The sequence below is a fragment of the Coturnix japonica genome, chromosome 1, assembly GCF_001577835.2.
Source record: "Coturnix japonica isolate 7356 chromosome 1, Coturnix japonica 2.1, whole genome shotgun sequence".
In the NCBI taxonomy this organism is placed as follows: Eukaryota; Metazoa; Chordata; class Aves; order Galliformes; family Phasianidae; genus Coturnix; species Coturnix japonica.
The window spans coordinates 94863078-94878238 of NC_029516.1; the positions used below are offsets into that span (position 1 = coordinate 94863078).

Sequence of the window (15161 nt, forward strand, 5' to 3'; positions counted from 1 at the left end):
AATATCTCCAGAGAAGGAGACTCCACCACCTCCCTGGGCAGCCTGTTCCAGTTCTCATCTTGGTGAAGACTGTGGACTAATAGGTTTTAAACTCCATTCATTAATAAAGCCAGATTTATCCTGGCATCCTGTAGTTCAGGGCTGGATGGTGATGTTTGGTGTGTGAATAAAAAGGAAAAGAAGCAATAGTGGGTTAATAAAATCAATACAGTGTTCTTGTGTGTGTGTGAGTCTGGCTGCCTTAGTGTCGGGTTGTCTTAATGCCCCCAGAGCAAGAGATAAACGTGTTTGGGAGGAAAATGGGACAGATTGAAAATATTTGATGAAATCTTCCTTTACAGCAACAAGGGGAAGCTTGCCATCAGCTGGTTCATGTGAACTTCACCTGATTTTACAGCGTCTTAGTTTGAATGCAGCCTTTGTATAGCAGAGGCTACTTTTGATGTGTTGTAGCATCTCTGGGTATTTAGACGCTTCCATTTATTTCTGTTGTTTTTTACAGTTCCTGCTGAAAGTAAGCAAAGAATGTTTCAATATTAGGACTCCAGATTTCATGGGCAGGTGGTTCCACTCTGCTGCCCTGTCTTGGTGCAGCCTTCTGAGCTCACAGAATCACACACAGAATCACAGAATGACCTGGGTTGGAAGGGACCTTAGAGATCATCGAGTCCAACCCCCGGGATTCGAGCCTCTGTGTAGCAGAGCGGCACTTCTACCAATAAAATGATATTGCTTCAGGGAGTGTTGGCAATCTGTACGATGATATTGTGGGCAGGGGAAGATGATAAATGCCATTTCCTTGTTTGTGTGGTGTAATGCTGGCACTAAGGATGAGCTTTGACTGCCTGTGATGAGAAGTAAGCCACGTTGGTGCTGTTGGTAGTCTGAATGTCAGCTCCTGGCTCAAATCCCTTCATGCAGCGGTGGTGTGATACAAAGAGGGTGATCTTGGGGGTCCTGATGGACGAGAGACTCAACATGAGCCAGCAGTGCGCTCTGGCAGCTCAGAAAGCAAANAGTTCCAACCCCCCTGCCTGGCAGGGCCACCAAACATACACCTTTACTAGATCAGGTTGCCCAGGGCCCCGTCCAACCTGGCCTTAAACACCTCCAAGGACGGGGCATCCACAACCTTCCTGGGCAGCCTGTTCCAGGGCCTCACCACTCTCCTAGTGAAGAACTTCCCCCTAACATCCAACCTAAATCAACTCCTTCAACTTGGATCCATTTCCCCGTGTCCTGCTATTATCAGCTCTTTGGAAGAGTTTACTCCCCTCCTGGGTGTAAGTTCCCTTCAGGTATTGAAAGGCTGCAATGAGGTCACCCCGCAACCTTCTCTTCTCCAGGCTGAACAAGCCCAGCTCCCTCAGCCTGTCCTCATAGGGGAAGAGCTCCTGCTGAGGAAGGTGAACTGTAAGGCTGAGAACAGCAGGAATAAGTTGATTTTTTTTTTTTTTTTTTTAATTTTCTATTTTCTTATTATTTATTTTCCTTACTGGTCTGATCACTAGCTAGGAGGCAGGGCTAGGAGGAACAGAGCTTTGACCTTTTGGTGTTTTTGGCTCTTAGTTAGTTGCTGGCTTGAGGAATTTGAACGTGTTCCAGGGATGACATGCTAGCTGAAATTTCAGCAGGCTGAAAGACTGTAGTCTTTTCAGCTGGTAGTTGTTTCTGGGTGCTTGGTAGGCTTCATTGATAGCTGAATAATAAACCTTCTGCCTATTGTGTTACTTTTTTTTCTTTCTTTTGCTTTCTTTCAAGTGCTTCTGTGTAATAGAGAGGATTATTTCCCCTTCCCAGTTGGAATTGGTTCTGATAGATGATAATGTTTCTGTGATCAGAAGTTGCATGAAGCTTCAGAAATCACTTTGCATTCATTCTAGATTTTTCTGCTTTTTCTATGTGCTTTGAGCAGGAAAGAGCTATACCATAGAACCAAGGAAGATGGGGATCCCTACCGAAGATCATAGAATCATAGAATTACCCAGGTTGGAAAAGACCTTGAAGATCATCAAGTCCAACCACAGCCTAACCAGTACCCTAACTCTGACAACCCTATACTAAATCATATCCCTAAGTACCACATCCAAACAGCTCTTAAACACAACCACTTCTCTGGGGAGCCTATTCCAGTACCTAACTACCCTTTCTGTAAAGAAGTTCTTCCTAACATCCAACCTAAACTTGCCCTGGCACAACTTGAGGCCATTTCCCCTCCTCCTGTCACTTGTCACTAGTGAGAAGAGACCTGCTCCACTCTCACTGTAAGCACCTTTCAGGTACTGGAAGAGGGTGAAGATGTTTAATTCCTAGAGTTTCTTGAATTCATTAGGGTGGTGTCAGGTTCCTGCATTTTACAGGATTTACCTTGATCCAGTTCTTAGTTAAACCATCAGGGATTTGTTAGGAAAAGCAGAGTGCAGGCTGAATGGGACAGGGAGGCTGCTACGTTAAAGTATCTTTCCTGAATGTATACACAAAATAACTTTATGCTGAATCTCTTGAATAGAGATCTTTAGCATCAAAATGTGGTGTTCTGCTTGAGAAGTGACAGAAATCTCATGCCCTTATTTAAAAAATAAAAGTAATGTCCCTCCTCCTCCCCCCCAAACTGAAATTGAAAAAACATGTCAGCACTGTGAATATGGAACGCTGACACAGCACAACTTTGTATGCAGAAATGAAACTTAGGAAAGCTGTATATGAAAAACCTTGTGAAATTCCTTTTTGTGTGGAGGTTTATTATTGTGCTTTATTATCCTTCCCCAGATTCACAGAGATCTCCCTGAGGTAGAGGCAGGGGGGTTGGAACTTCATGATCCTTGAGGTCCCTTCCAACCCAAGTCATTCTATAATTCTGTAGAGGTACCCAGGTTACTTAGTTGAGCTGTGCTCTACATCTGGGGAAAAGAAATGAAGCACTTGGTTAACAGGACTACGCTGCAAAGAACGTAGATGGAGAGGAAAAATGGGACTCTGTCTTAATTATGATGTTTTAAACATCTACCTGTTGAGTTCAGCTGTTATCCTTGTGCTAGGTAATGGAAGAAGGTGAACATAATCAACAGGCTGCCCAAGGAGGCTGTGGATGCCCCATCCCTGCAGGCATTCAAGGCCAGGCTGGATGTGGCTCTGGGCAGCCTGGTCTGGTGGTTGGTGACCCTGCACAGTGCAGGGGGGTGAAACCGGATGATCATTGTGGTCCTTTGCAACCCAGGCCATTCTATGATTCTATGATATGATTTGTGTATTTACCTATTCCTGAATGTCTGATTTGGTTTATATAACCCCAGTTTTCTAATGACCTCAGATTTACGCTGTATCTTGAATTGTGGCAATGAACATACTTTCCTGCTCCCACTAGGAATGGACTAAATTTGTTGGGAAAGTATTTGGCAGTTCTGTTCAGTTTATTCTCTTTGAAAAAATATCTCAGCAGCTGGTTGCTATAGAATCACTATATCTCTTCCAGATTTTAATGTTTAGTGGGTTGAATACAGTGGGGAGGTTATTGGCAAGGTAACTGAAAAAATGTGTTGAGTTCCTTCTCTCTTGGGGAGATTCTGGCTTAGTGCCCTTTTGTGGGACTTCTTTATTACTGTTTTTCAATGGCTCGCATGAGCAGCACCGCTGGTGGATGCTGTGACCTTTGGCACCGTGTATCTGATTACTCACATTTTTGGCCAGGCTGTAGCATTTTAGCGTTACGGCTTATTTTCTTTCTTGCATCTTTGTGTGTCTGTTTAGTTGATCCACCAGCCTAGAGATAACTATGTCAGAAATGGAGTTGAACTGGGTTTCCGTAGTGGGTCTGCAACACTTCACTTTGGACTTAAACCAGTAACAAAATTACTTCTGTCTTGCAACTGTTGCGGATCACTTGGAACAGTTGCCATCTCCCAGTCTTTGTATGATATTTGTATGAACCTGAAATTGCTGACTTCCAAAGCTGACCCTTTCACAAAGGGAATCGTTTCCAGGATTCAATTAAATTGACTTGTGCAATCATCTGGAAAAGAGAAATATTGAAGATCTGATATGCTAGCAAAGCTATTTTACTTTTTGGGAAAAAATGAACAACCTCAAGTGTAGGCAATTGTTAAGTTTGTCCATGTGTGTTACCTTGTGACTGGTGTGCTGTTGTAATGCCTGTTTGGTAATGTATTCAGGCAGATATATCTTGTTATGTCCTAATAATCTAAGCAGTTTAGAAGCCATCTGATAGCTTTCTTAATAGAAATGAAATGAATTTTTCCAAAAGGACTCGTAAAAACTCTGCAAGCTTCAAAATAGCCTGAAATAAGAGAACAGGTAAGTAGAACAGGAGACCTGATGGTTTCTCTGTGTGGTCTGATGTTTCCCATCATGTGCCTTTCCTACTTGTAGTTGTGATGTGCTACTTGAGAAAGTTTTTCTTTTTCTTCCATTGCTCTTGTTAGACGGTAGGTTTCTTCCTCATATTTCCCAACAATTAAATCACAGAATCACAGAATGACCCGGGTTGGAAGGGACCTCAAGGATCATGTAGATCCAACCCCCCTGCCTGGCAGGGCCACCAAACATACACCTTTACTAGATCAGGTTGCCCAGGGCCCCGTCCAACCTGGCCTTGAACACCTCCAAGGACGGGGCATCCACAACCTCCCTGGGCAGCCTGTTCCAGGGCCTCACCACTCTCCTAGTGAAGAACTTCCCCCTAGAAATTATATTAGAAATTATATTATATTAAATTATATATATTATATACATTTGTCTTGAGGCACTGCATCTTCTTGGTAATGCCTGTGCTTTCACTGTTACTCAGTTTCCTTGCGTCCATCTCAACTTGATTGTTCCTCTTGGTACTTTCAGTTCTCTGAGGACTTTAACACTGCATGATTTGTCAGTGATCTGGCTGCTGGCAATGACGTTTCTTGAGGACTCAATTAAGGCCTTATTTTGGGCTGCCAGACCATCAGGAGCTATTCAGAAGGCTAAAGTAATGACAGCAGTCCAACCATAACCTAACCATACTACCCTAACTAACAGCCCTCCACTAAACCATGTCCCTGAGCACCACATCCAGCGTAGACAGAGAAATGTGTATGGCAGTTATTTGTGCTTTTCTCTGTTATTGTCACGTTTTTAGCATTTAAGAACAGAAAGTTATAGCGGCTGTAAAATAATTAGTGAGATTTTTGAAGTAAAAAACATGAATTCTATGTATGTGAACTCCTGCAGCTCAGGACAGTTGGCTTGGCCATTGCTAACTGGAGGATTAAAAAGAAAAAGCAGGAGTATAAATGGTCTATTCAGTCTAGAATGTCAGTGCATCTCTTGGCAGTGCTTGCTGAGAGGCTTTGAGGATTACTTGCTGCTGCTGCTTTTTTCCTCCTAGAGCACATGAACTGGCATTTTTTCCTGGAATTTTTGCTTGCATAATTTGGTGTTTCCTGCTTAAAAGTTGCGCTAAAACAGCTGAACATTTCAAGGAGTGCTTTCAGTACTTGGGTTCTGAATGTGTCAGCAACTGTATTTAAGCAGATAAGAGCTGAGGCATGTTCTTGTAATTTTCTGTCTATGGGTGGGTACTATATCGCTTATTTATGTGAGAAGGTAAAGTTGATTTGGTAAGAGATTTTTGTTATTGCTTCTCTGGAAACGTGTGTGTCCCAGTGCCTTAGAGTGACAGAAAGTAGCACTGGAGCTTTAGGAAAATTAATTTCCTCTAGAAACCCAGTGGTAATTAATTTAACAATCTTGTTCTTGCTCTGTCCCACACTTCACAGAATGACCTGGGTTGGAAGGGTCCTCAAGGATCATGTAGTTCCAACCCCCCTGCCTGGCAGGGCCACCAAACATACACATTTACTAGATCAGGTTGCCCAGGGCCCCGTCCAACCTGGCCTTGAACACCTCCAAGGACGGGGCATCCACAACCTCCCTGGGCAGCCTGTTCCAGGGCCTAACCACTCTCCTAGTGAAGAACTTCCCCCTAACAGCCAACCTAAATCTTCCCTCTTTTAACGTAAAACCATTTCCCCGTGTCCTGCTATTGTCAGCCCTTTCAAAGAGTTTACTCCCCTCATGGGTGTAGGTTCCCTTCAGGTACTGAAAGGCTGCAATGAGGTCACCCCACTTCTCATAATATGCTGCTTAATGGGACCTGTTACGTCTGTTGACAACTTGGGAGTGGAATGTGTCTAGTAGAAAATGCTGTATTATCCTATTTGCCATATTTAGTTCCTCCTCTGGTTAAATAGCACTCAAGTTGTTGATTAGGCATGTGATCATTGTTCTTATGTCAACTTCATTTTAATGTTAAATGTCTTTAGCCTACACAGATGGTTAAGAGGAAAATGTCACTTGCCATTTCAGAAGGTAACTTATTAGCTGCAATGATCGGAGAAGGCATAGAAGCTTCAGTATAAACTCAGATTTCATATTCATGTCCTAACTCAGAAGGTAAATAATCAGAAATGTATTTTTAGAGTCCAGCGTTTATTTTTAACATCTTAGTGCTTGCCAGCATTTAGACTATGCAGTGCTGCACAGAAGCTAGCCAGCGTGTGTTGAAAAGCTGGTGCTGAATGTCCTGTCTCTGTAATGCTGGCCTTTGCTTTTTCAAGCTTCCTTCACAGCTGTCCACAAACCTTGTTGTATGGTGTCTCTGCTGCAGAGTGTGGCCTTCATGGTATCTTCTGCTGGAGTCATAAGACTTGGTTTTCAAGGTAAACTTGCCCTTGTTTTTAACATACCAAATAGAGAAATTTAGTCCTGTTCAGAGTGAGATCACCTTAGAGGTTGCAGTAGGTTCCTGGTGAAGTAATTTGAATGAATGGTGAATGGTGAAAGTAGGCATTTTGGCTGTTAAGTTTTTATCTGCTGCTACTACAAGCATAAGCTATGAGTCTGCAAATGAAGATTCCTCCTGCACCACAAATAGTAGAAACTTTTTATATCTATTATTCTCACATGAAGACATGTTAACATTTGTGCCTGCAGTAGTAAGTAGATATAGTTGATAATCTTAAACCACAGATTTCTAATACACCTTCCCAAGTGTGCGTATATGTTCGTGCCTGATTAATGACCAGCAAATGTGATCTTGTTAGCCAAATGAAGTGGGTTTCCCTTTTTCCAAGCATTTCTTATGCCTAGCAATATGATTTTATTGCTGTATTAACACTAAGTGCCTGATTAAGTGACCAAGAAGTGGAGAATTGAGGAAAAGTAACATTGCTTACTCAGTGTGTTTTTTAGAAGAAACCTTATGACAGTATTGTTTTCTGTTTGTGAGGAGTGGTAACTGAATTAGATATGACATATGTCTGCCATGGATACAATGCTCACTGGGTTGGAAACAGTGCGACTTATGCAAACTGCTTAGATTAGTTTGGGAGATTACAGTCAACTAAATAGCTAGGAAAAAAAAAAAAGAGAATATCCCTGGAATACCTCCTTTAGAGTAGCGTATGTATAGCAGTCCTTCTGTTACACACAGTTGAAGGTTTTCAATCTTATTACAGATGCATACACGTGCTTTTTTGTGAGCTTACGCTCACATTAATTTACACTGACACTCACATTTTTCTGTATCTGCCTTTGCTGAGGGGATGAGTGTGAGGACGCCCAGAGTTCAGATTGTCTGTTTGTAGTATTGCCACTGGACAGCTTTCATGAAGGAGGATTATGCTATAATGTATGAGCAGGACTGTACTTATGTGTGTAGTTGGTCACTGATTAATAGCTAACATTCTTAAAACTTGCAAGTATGGTGGTTTTCAAGGAGATATTAAAACATTGCAGTCCAGGGAAATTGCTCTTTTCAGAGCTATTAACCATGTGTACTTCCCTAGTCATTTACAGGGAGGCCATAACAAAGTGGCCTGCTTGCCAGATCAAGCATAAGAAATGCCTGTGCATGTGATTCCCTCCCTATAACACCTGCATTATCAAGGCAAGCCATTTTGTCACCTATAAATACTTATATCCTGAGGATGGGCACCTCTTTCCTAACTGCTTGCTACAGGTACATTCTATAAAATGTACTGTCTTTGTCTACTGCTTTTGCTGGTTTTAGTTTGTGTGTGTCCTGATTACTTCTTGAATGGACTTGAAATAATTCCTGACTCAATCATAGAATCACCTCAGGTTGGAAAAGACCTTAAAGATCATCGAGTCCAACCATACTACCTTAACTAACAACCCTCTGCTAAATCATGTCCCTGAGCACCACGTCCAAACAGTTTTCAAACACATCCAGGGATGGTGACTCAACCACCTCCCTGGGCAGCCTGTTCCAGTGCTTAGCAACCCTTTCTGTAAGGACATTTTCCTGATATCCAACCTAAACCTCCCCTGGTGCAACTTGAGGCCATTTCCCCTTGTCCTGTCACTTGTCACCAATTAGAAGAACCCACCCCTTCTCTTGCTGTAAGCACCTTTCAGATACTGGAATAGAGCAATAAGGTCTCTCCTCAGCCTCCTTTTCCCCAGACTAAACAGCCCCAGTTCCTTCAGTCTCTCCTCATAGGGCACATTCTCCAAGCCCTTCACAAACATTGTTGCCCTTCTTTCAACCTGCTCCAGCACCTCAGTGTCCTCTCTGTACTGAGGTGCCCAAAACTGAGCACACTACTCAAGGTGAGGTTTCACCAGTGCCGAGTACAGGGGCAGGATGACGTCCCTAGTCCTGCTCACCACACCATTCCTGATACAAGCCAAGATGCCATTGACCTTCTTGGCCACCTGGGCACACTGCTGGCTCATATTCAGCCAACTGTCCATCAGTACACCAAGGTCCCTTTCCATCAGGCAGCTTTCCAGCCACTTCTCCCCAAGCATGTAGGTTTGCCTGGGGTTGTTGTGACCAAAATGCAGGACCCTACATTTGGCCCTACTGAAACTCATACAGTTTGCCTTTGCCCATCGATCCGGGCTATCCAAGTCCCTCTGGAGAGCCATTCTCCCCTCAGGCAGATCAACACTCCCTCCCAACTTGGTGTTGTCTGCAAACTTACTGAGAGTGCACTCAATCCCCTCATTAAGATCATTAATAAGGATGTTAAATAGAAGCAGCCCCAGTACTCTTAGGAGAAATGAAGTGTTCATAGCCTGCAGCTTCACGATCTCATGTTTGTGTGATCCTGTTTCCCCCTCAGCTGCTCAGTGCTGTTGTGGGATAGTAATTGTGGCATTCAACTGCTTCTCACAGAATCCGAGCTCTCTCAGTAAAACTCTTACTTCCACCTATGAGATTTCTATTTGCAGTGGGAAGAACCTGAACTTCACAGTGTGTGTGGTTTGAAGGAATCTGTTACATAATTATCTTGCGTTTCTGCTTTAGTGAAATATATGGAAAGTTTTTTTTCTCTTCAGTTTCTGTAATTTCACTGCTGCCTTTAAACTCCTTATTACTGCCATTAATCTATTTAGCAAGCTAGTCTCTGTGCTTGTATCTTAATACGTGAAGAATCTTTTACTTCAACAAAGACTCAGACTTCACCTGTTGTGCTTGTTTCTGGTGGCAATGTTAGAATGCATTTTTGTCTTCTAGGAATGAAGCTTATTGCATGTTTCTAGAACTTTTTGGTGGCATTCAACCACACTTACAGTGATACTTGAAGTCTGTTTAATATAGAAATAGGCCTTGTAGATTGGAATAAGCTTTCTTTAGAATTTTGGTTGAGAATTTCATTTTGTAAAGCACCTTTGCGTCTGTAAATGGCTTTGTCTTGCTGATACAGCTGGAATGGTCTTGCTCTTTTTTCCATATTATTTTCCATAATGAAGGTACTGTTTAAAGTGCTGATTTGTCTTTTTATTGTCTGTTAAAAGCATAGTTGTGTTAAATGTTGGACTAATATTGTTAGTAACATCAGATAAGTCTTCATATTTTTTTTTTCCTGCCAAAGGCATCTTCTCCTTTATCAAATTATGTACTTTTGCTCCATTTGGATTGGGTACAGAAGAAGTATTTCTGTAAAGCCAGTGACTGTTGATCCTGCTCTTGAAAAAGGAGTTCCAAGTTTTATCACAAGTAAAGCTGTAACTAAATGTCCTGTTCTGTGAAAGAAATGAAGCTTCAGTAGCCACTTCCTTGTAGTATGTCATCTGCTTTAGACTCAAGTATATTCTCTCTATTCACAAGGGACTGTTGTATTGTTTTTATAACTGTAGCTCTCCAAACCCCATTCTGAAGGTGCTTGCTCCTAGGTCATCTTCAATTCCGGAGACTGAGGAGTATCATTCAATTGTAGCTGGTGTAGCTGATACTGTTTTTTGTATGGCTTTCTGATATGAAATAGGGAGGAGACAATGTTCTCTTCTTTAATCTTTCTTTAAACAGAAATTGTCACCACTTACTTCACTCAAATGTAGCATCGATGACTTTTTATCTTTGCTACTGTTTACAGAGCACTTCCATCCAGTTTCTAAAAGCCTGTTGGTTACCAAATGAATGGCAGTCAGTCAATACTTAACTTTCATGCAATATTTACATATACATACATAAAAAATATTTTCATAAATCAGACCAGATTTCTCTCTTCTTACTTATAGTTGTGTCATTTCTTATGTAGCCTTTTATGTTTCCTGAAGGGTCAGGGTCATCTATGGATGGAATATCCCCTTTTTCCCATGTTCAACTTCATTCCTTTATTCTTGCCTTCTCTGGAGTCAGGCCTGTCTCTTGCAGCTCTTTTTTGCTGCTCCTAATCCCTGATACTTTTTCCCTGCCCTGGCATGGCCTTTTTGTGGGCCACAGTCCTTCATGGTGTATCCACCTGCTCTAATGTCCTCTGTGGGCTGCAGCATGGATCTTGCTCTCTTGTGGATTCTTAATGAGCAGGGAAATACCTGTTCCATCATGATCTTAGGGGGAAGTTCTTCACTAGGAGAGTGGTGAGGCCCTGGAACAGGCTGCCCAGGGAGGTTGTGGGTGCCCTGTCCTTGGAGGTGTTCAAGGCCAGGTTGGACGGGGCCCTGGGCAACCTGATCTAGTAAATGTGTATGTTTGGTGGCCCTGCCAGGCAGGGGGGTTGGNAATGTGTATGTTTGGTGGCCCTGCCAGGCAGGGGGGTTGGAACTACATGATCCTTGAGGTCCCTTCCAACCCGGGTCATTCTGTGACTCTGTGATTCTGTGATCTCCACAGGCTGCAGGGGAATCCCAGCTCAGCACCTGGAGCACCACCTCCTCCCTTTCTGAGTGTGGTGCTCACAGGGCAGTTTCTTATGCTTTCCCCCTTACTGTCTCCCCTCTGTCACATAACTGTAGTACATTGAAAGCTGTTTGCTCTAGTCAAGCAGGCTAGTCAAGAACTGTTACAATCAACCTGTGACTGAACAGCTGGATCAAGTGTGACCAAAAGAGAATGTAGCAGCAATATTTGTCTAAAGGGCATAATGCATGTCTGCTCTTGGCCCTGATAACGTCATACAGGAGAGTTAAAAAGGCAGAGCTATGAAGACATACAAGCAGGAGGCCCATGGATGGGAGATGTTGGCTGTTTCACTTAATATTGATGCTGTAGCTTAATAGACACTGAATAACTCCTACTTATAAAACACAGTGTTGAAAATCTGTTTGCTTATGGCATATACCTTTTACCATACAACTTTTTATGCAGCTGATGATCATTGCTCTTCAAAGAGTTCAAAAGAGCAGATGCTTGTGGAAAACAAACTGGCCCATGCTGGAGCAGTTCAAAGAAAGGAGCCATCTGCAGTTTCCTTTATATCACCAACTTTATCCCACTTCTGCCCTATTAAACCTTTTTATCCTTCTGGCTTTGTCTAGGGGGAGGAAAGGGAAGGACCACACAGCTCCTGCACTCTCTCAACATAGACATGCTGACTCCAGGGTTTTACTTCCTTCTTACCCCACTTCTAGCATAACTTACTTTGAGGCAGAGTTGGAAAATATGAAGTGAAAGAGCTGAGAATGTCTGAATCTTTTCCCCCTTTTTACAGTGTCTTCAGCTATCGCATTTAGATGAGAGTTGGGATTTGCACAGCATAGCTTCATGGCATCAAGGTTGTTCTATGTGTGGTGAAACATTGTGATGGAAGACAGCTGCTGCTGTTTAAGAAAGACTTGATGACTGACCTATTCCCTTTGCTGTCCGTATTCATAGAGTCATAGAATACACCAAGTTGGAAGGAACCCACTAAGATTGAGTTGGCTGCTGGCTCCTCACAGGACCACCCAAAATTCAAACCCTACATCTTTGTTGTCCAGATGCTTCTTGAACTCTGGTGGGTTGGGGCCATGACTACTTTTCTAGAGAGCCTGAGAACATCAAGCTGGGAGATGAGATTTTTGATCCAGGCACATCTAATATTAGATGCAGTTCAAGATGCAGTTCAAATCTGTCTTGGTAATTCCTTTACATTTCAACCTTGTGACAGGAAGCACAGCTCTGCCACCTCCATCCCCTTGTCTCTTTTGAGCTCATGCAGGGATATATAAATAGGGTTTGGGAGGCTTTAGCTGCAGGAGGAATAGATCAAAATGATGTGTGAGGAGGCAGGAACACTGGGGTGACATGGTGAAACACGGGAGAGTTTATGTAGAGTTGTGTTGTTCCATTAGCAAACCTCTGGTACACTTAGGAGTTCTCTGCCTTGCAAGGGAGATGTACTACAGGGATGTACTTCTCATTATAGGATGTGGCTCAAAAGGACGGAAAGCATTTGTGCTGTGATACTCAGTGTAGGAATAAGGAAAGAGTTAATCTGCAAGACAAAAAAAATAAAATTATACTGTTCTGTAACTGGGCTATTTTTTGCTGAGGCGGTAAAGGGAGAAACAAGGTTACTTGTTATGTGGATTGGAAAGGTTAGAAATCTGACAAGGGAGAAATGCCTAGTGAAATAGAAGTCAGGCAGTGCTGCTTTGGGCTTTCAGAACAACTGTGCTCAACTCTCTGAACAAGCAGTGCTAAAAAGTCAAAGATGGCTAAGTTGAAAGTATGATGTGACTGTCAGCCTTTCCTTAGAATGATATACTAGTATATCTATAACATAAACCATGCACTTAGGCATTAGAAAACACATAGCCTTTGTCAGAAATTGCTTTCCTTTGGCTAAGGCTGAACTCCAGGCTTTGTCCACTTTTCTCTTTTGTTCCTAGTATGTCTTTTAAGGCATCGCCACTACTTAGTGATCCTTGAGCCTTGGAGACAGCTAGATTAACAGTTCTGAAATAAAGCATCACTGTTTCGTTTTGCCTAAGGTAAATAGCAGAACCGATCTTCTTTATCTGATTCTGTTAGCATTCACTGTAACTACAAATGAGTACTTAGTGGCAATTGAGATCACTGCTCAAGTTCATGTTTGTGAAGTAAGACAGACTTGGAGAGTCGAAGAGAATGTGATACTTTCATATCTAGCAGTGATGTCATGCATTTCCTTGTCCTTCCTGATAAATCCTTCTTGAAGTAAATGCCTGGCTATTATTAAGCTTATATTTGAGCTATAGCACGTATTTCTAACTACATAACTCTTGTGTTTCAGATTATCAGTATAACAGCTTGTTTTGAAGGGGGAGGAGTCAGAGCTTTTCAACTGCAGTTATGTAGATGCAACATTTACTATAAAAAGCACCTCTGTAAATAAGACAGCTATTAAAAAATGAAGTTGTAAGTGTTCAGAAACTTCTTAAAAGTGCATTCAAAACAACAACAAAAAAGAAGACAAAAATTCCCACCTTACAAGGTCTGGTGGCTCAGAATGAAGTCAGTGAATACTAAAGTGAAAATAAACCAAGGTTTTTATCTTATTTCTCCATGAAGATTTTTAGAACTAGTCGAGTGATAGAGTAGATTACATTTAAATTAAACTGTCATCTTTTTAAAAAGATATTCAAACACAGTTCACTCATGACTGGAATTATTGGATGAAATGCTGTCAAGATTAAACACCATATATATGTGTATAATTAGAAACAGCAATTCAAACAGTGCTGGTTAAAGTATACAACAAAATGCTCTTATCACTGCAGCCTTTGCTTGCTTTCCTCCCAGTGTTAATTCCATTTGATTAAATTGGAAACTGCTTAAGGGAGAGGCTTCTGCTTGCTTATATAGTCCTTAGTGTCCTGAAATATTTTAAATGCAGTACTTGGGAGCTATTTGAGTACTGCTGGTAATGTGTAGTCATCAGCAGTATTTCTTATCTGGATGAAGTTGTTGAATGTAATCACATTGGAAGATGTCAGGTTACTTAACTTTCTATTTCCAACTTTATCATTTAGTTTATCTGCTCCTTGCAGTTCCCTCGTGCAAAATATGTTCTTGTGGTTCACAATAAGAATGAAGTAGGTTTTTGTTCCAAGTTACACTGTTAACTTCTATCTTGAATTAGAATAGAATAATTGTTCAGATGGAAGGGAACTACAAATGAAGTCCAAGTGCCTGATCACTTAAGGGCTAACCAAAAGTTAAAGTGTGTTGGTAAAGACATTATCCCAATTCTTTTTGAATGCTGACAGGCATTGCACGTGATCTACCTCTCTGGGGTCTCCCTGAAGTCACCTGCTGGCTTTCTTTTCTCCTAGTCTTTACCTATGTCCAGCCTTACTCTGTCCCTCTTGTCCCTCCAGGGAGTTAGCAGCACCTCTAATTTAGTATTGTAAGTGAGCTTGCTAAGGGTACACTTCATTCCTGCATGCAGACCATTGATAAAAGCATTAAACGAGACTGGTCATACTTACCATACTTAGCAAAGCTTCTTTTCTACCTGACACAACAGAGGCCAGTGCAAACTCAAATTGCTTTTTGGCTTTCCTTATTTTCCCTTTACAGATGTAAACTGCAGCTCTGTATTCACTGTATGAAGCTAGGCCATGCTTCTAGAACTCATGTATTTTCTTGTTCTGCCCTAGTTCCGGGAGAAGCTCTGTACATGCAGGCTCACATTCTGTGCCATTTGCTTGGTGTGTGGCACAGTGGGATTGCCTACTCCCAGACTGTTAAAAGGTGGTTCTTGAAAGGCAACGGATTCCAATGGACCTCTAAATCTGCTTCGACAGATTCCTGGAGGACACAGCTAACTAGCTCCCTTCTCATCTTTCCCTTACATACAGCACCTGTTCTGCCTGTCCTTCCTGAGCAGCTTATATCTCTCCATTCCAGCACTTACAGAACTCATCCTACCAAGTCTCTCTGATGCCAATGA

The 15161-nt window shown here is 42.1% G+C and overlaps 1 protein-coding gene across 10 annotated transcripts in view; it reads left to right on the top strand.

The window, feature by feature from the left end:
- ITSN1 (intersectin 1) overlaps positions 1-15161 on the top strand; it is a 115872-nt gene that overhangs the window by 11039 nt on the left and 89672 nt on the right. The window contains exon 1 of one of the 10 annotated variants that reach the window (XM_032448789.1): positions 6637-6710. The exons of the other annotated variants lie outside the window; for them this stretch is intronic. The gene's annotated coding sequence lies outside the window, so the exon portion shown is untranslated. Of the gene's footprint in view, positions 1-6636; positions 6711-15161 lie in introns of those variants that run through there. 10 annotated transcript variants of the gene reach the window in all.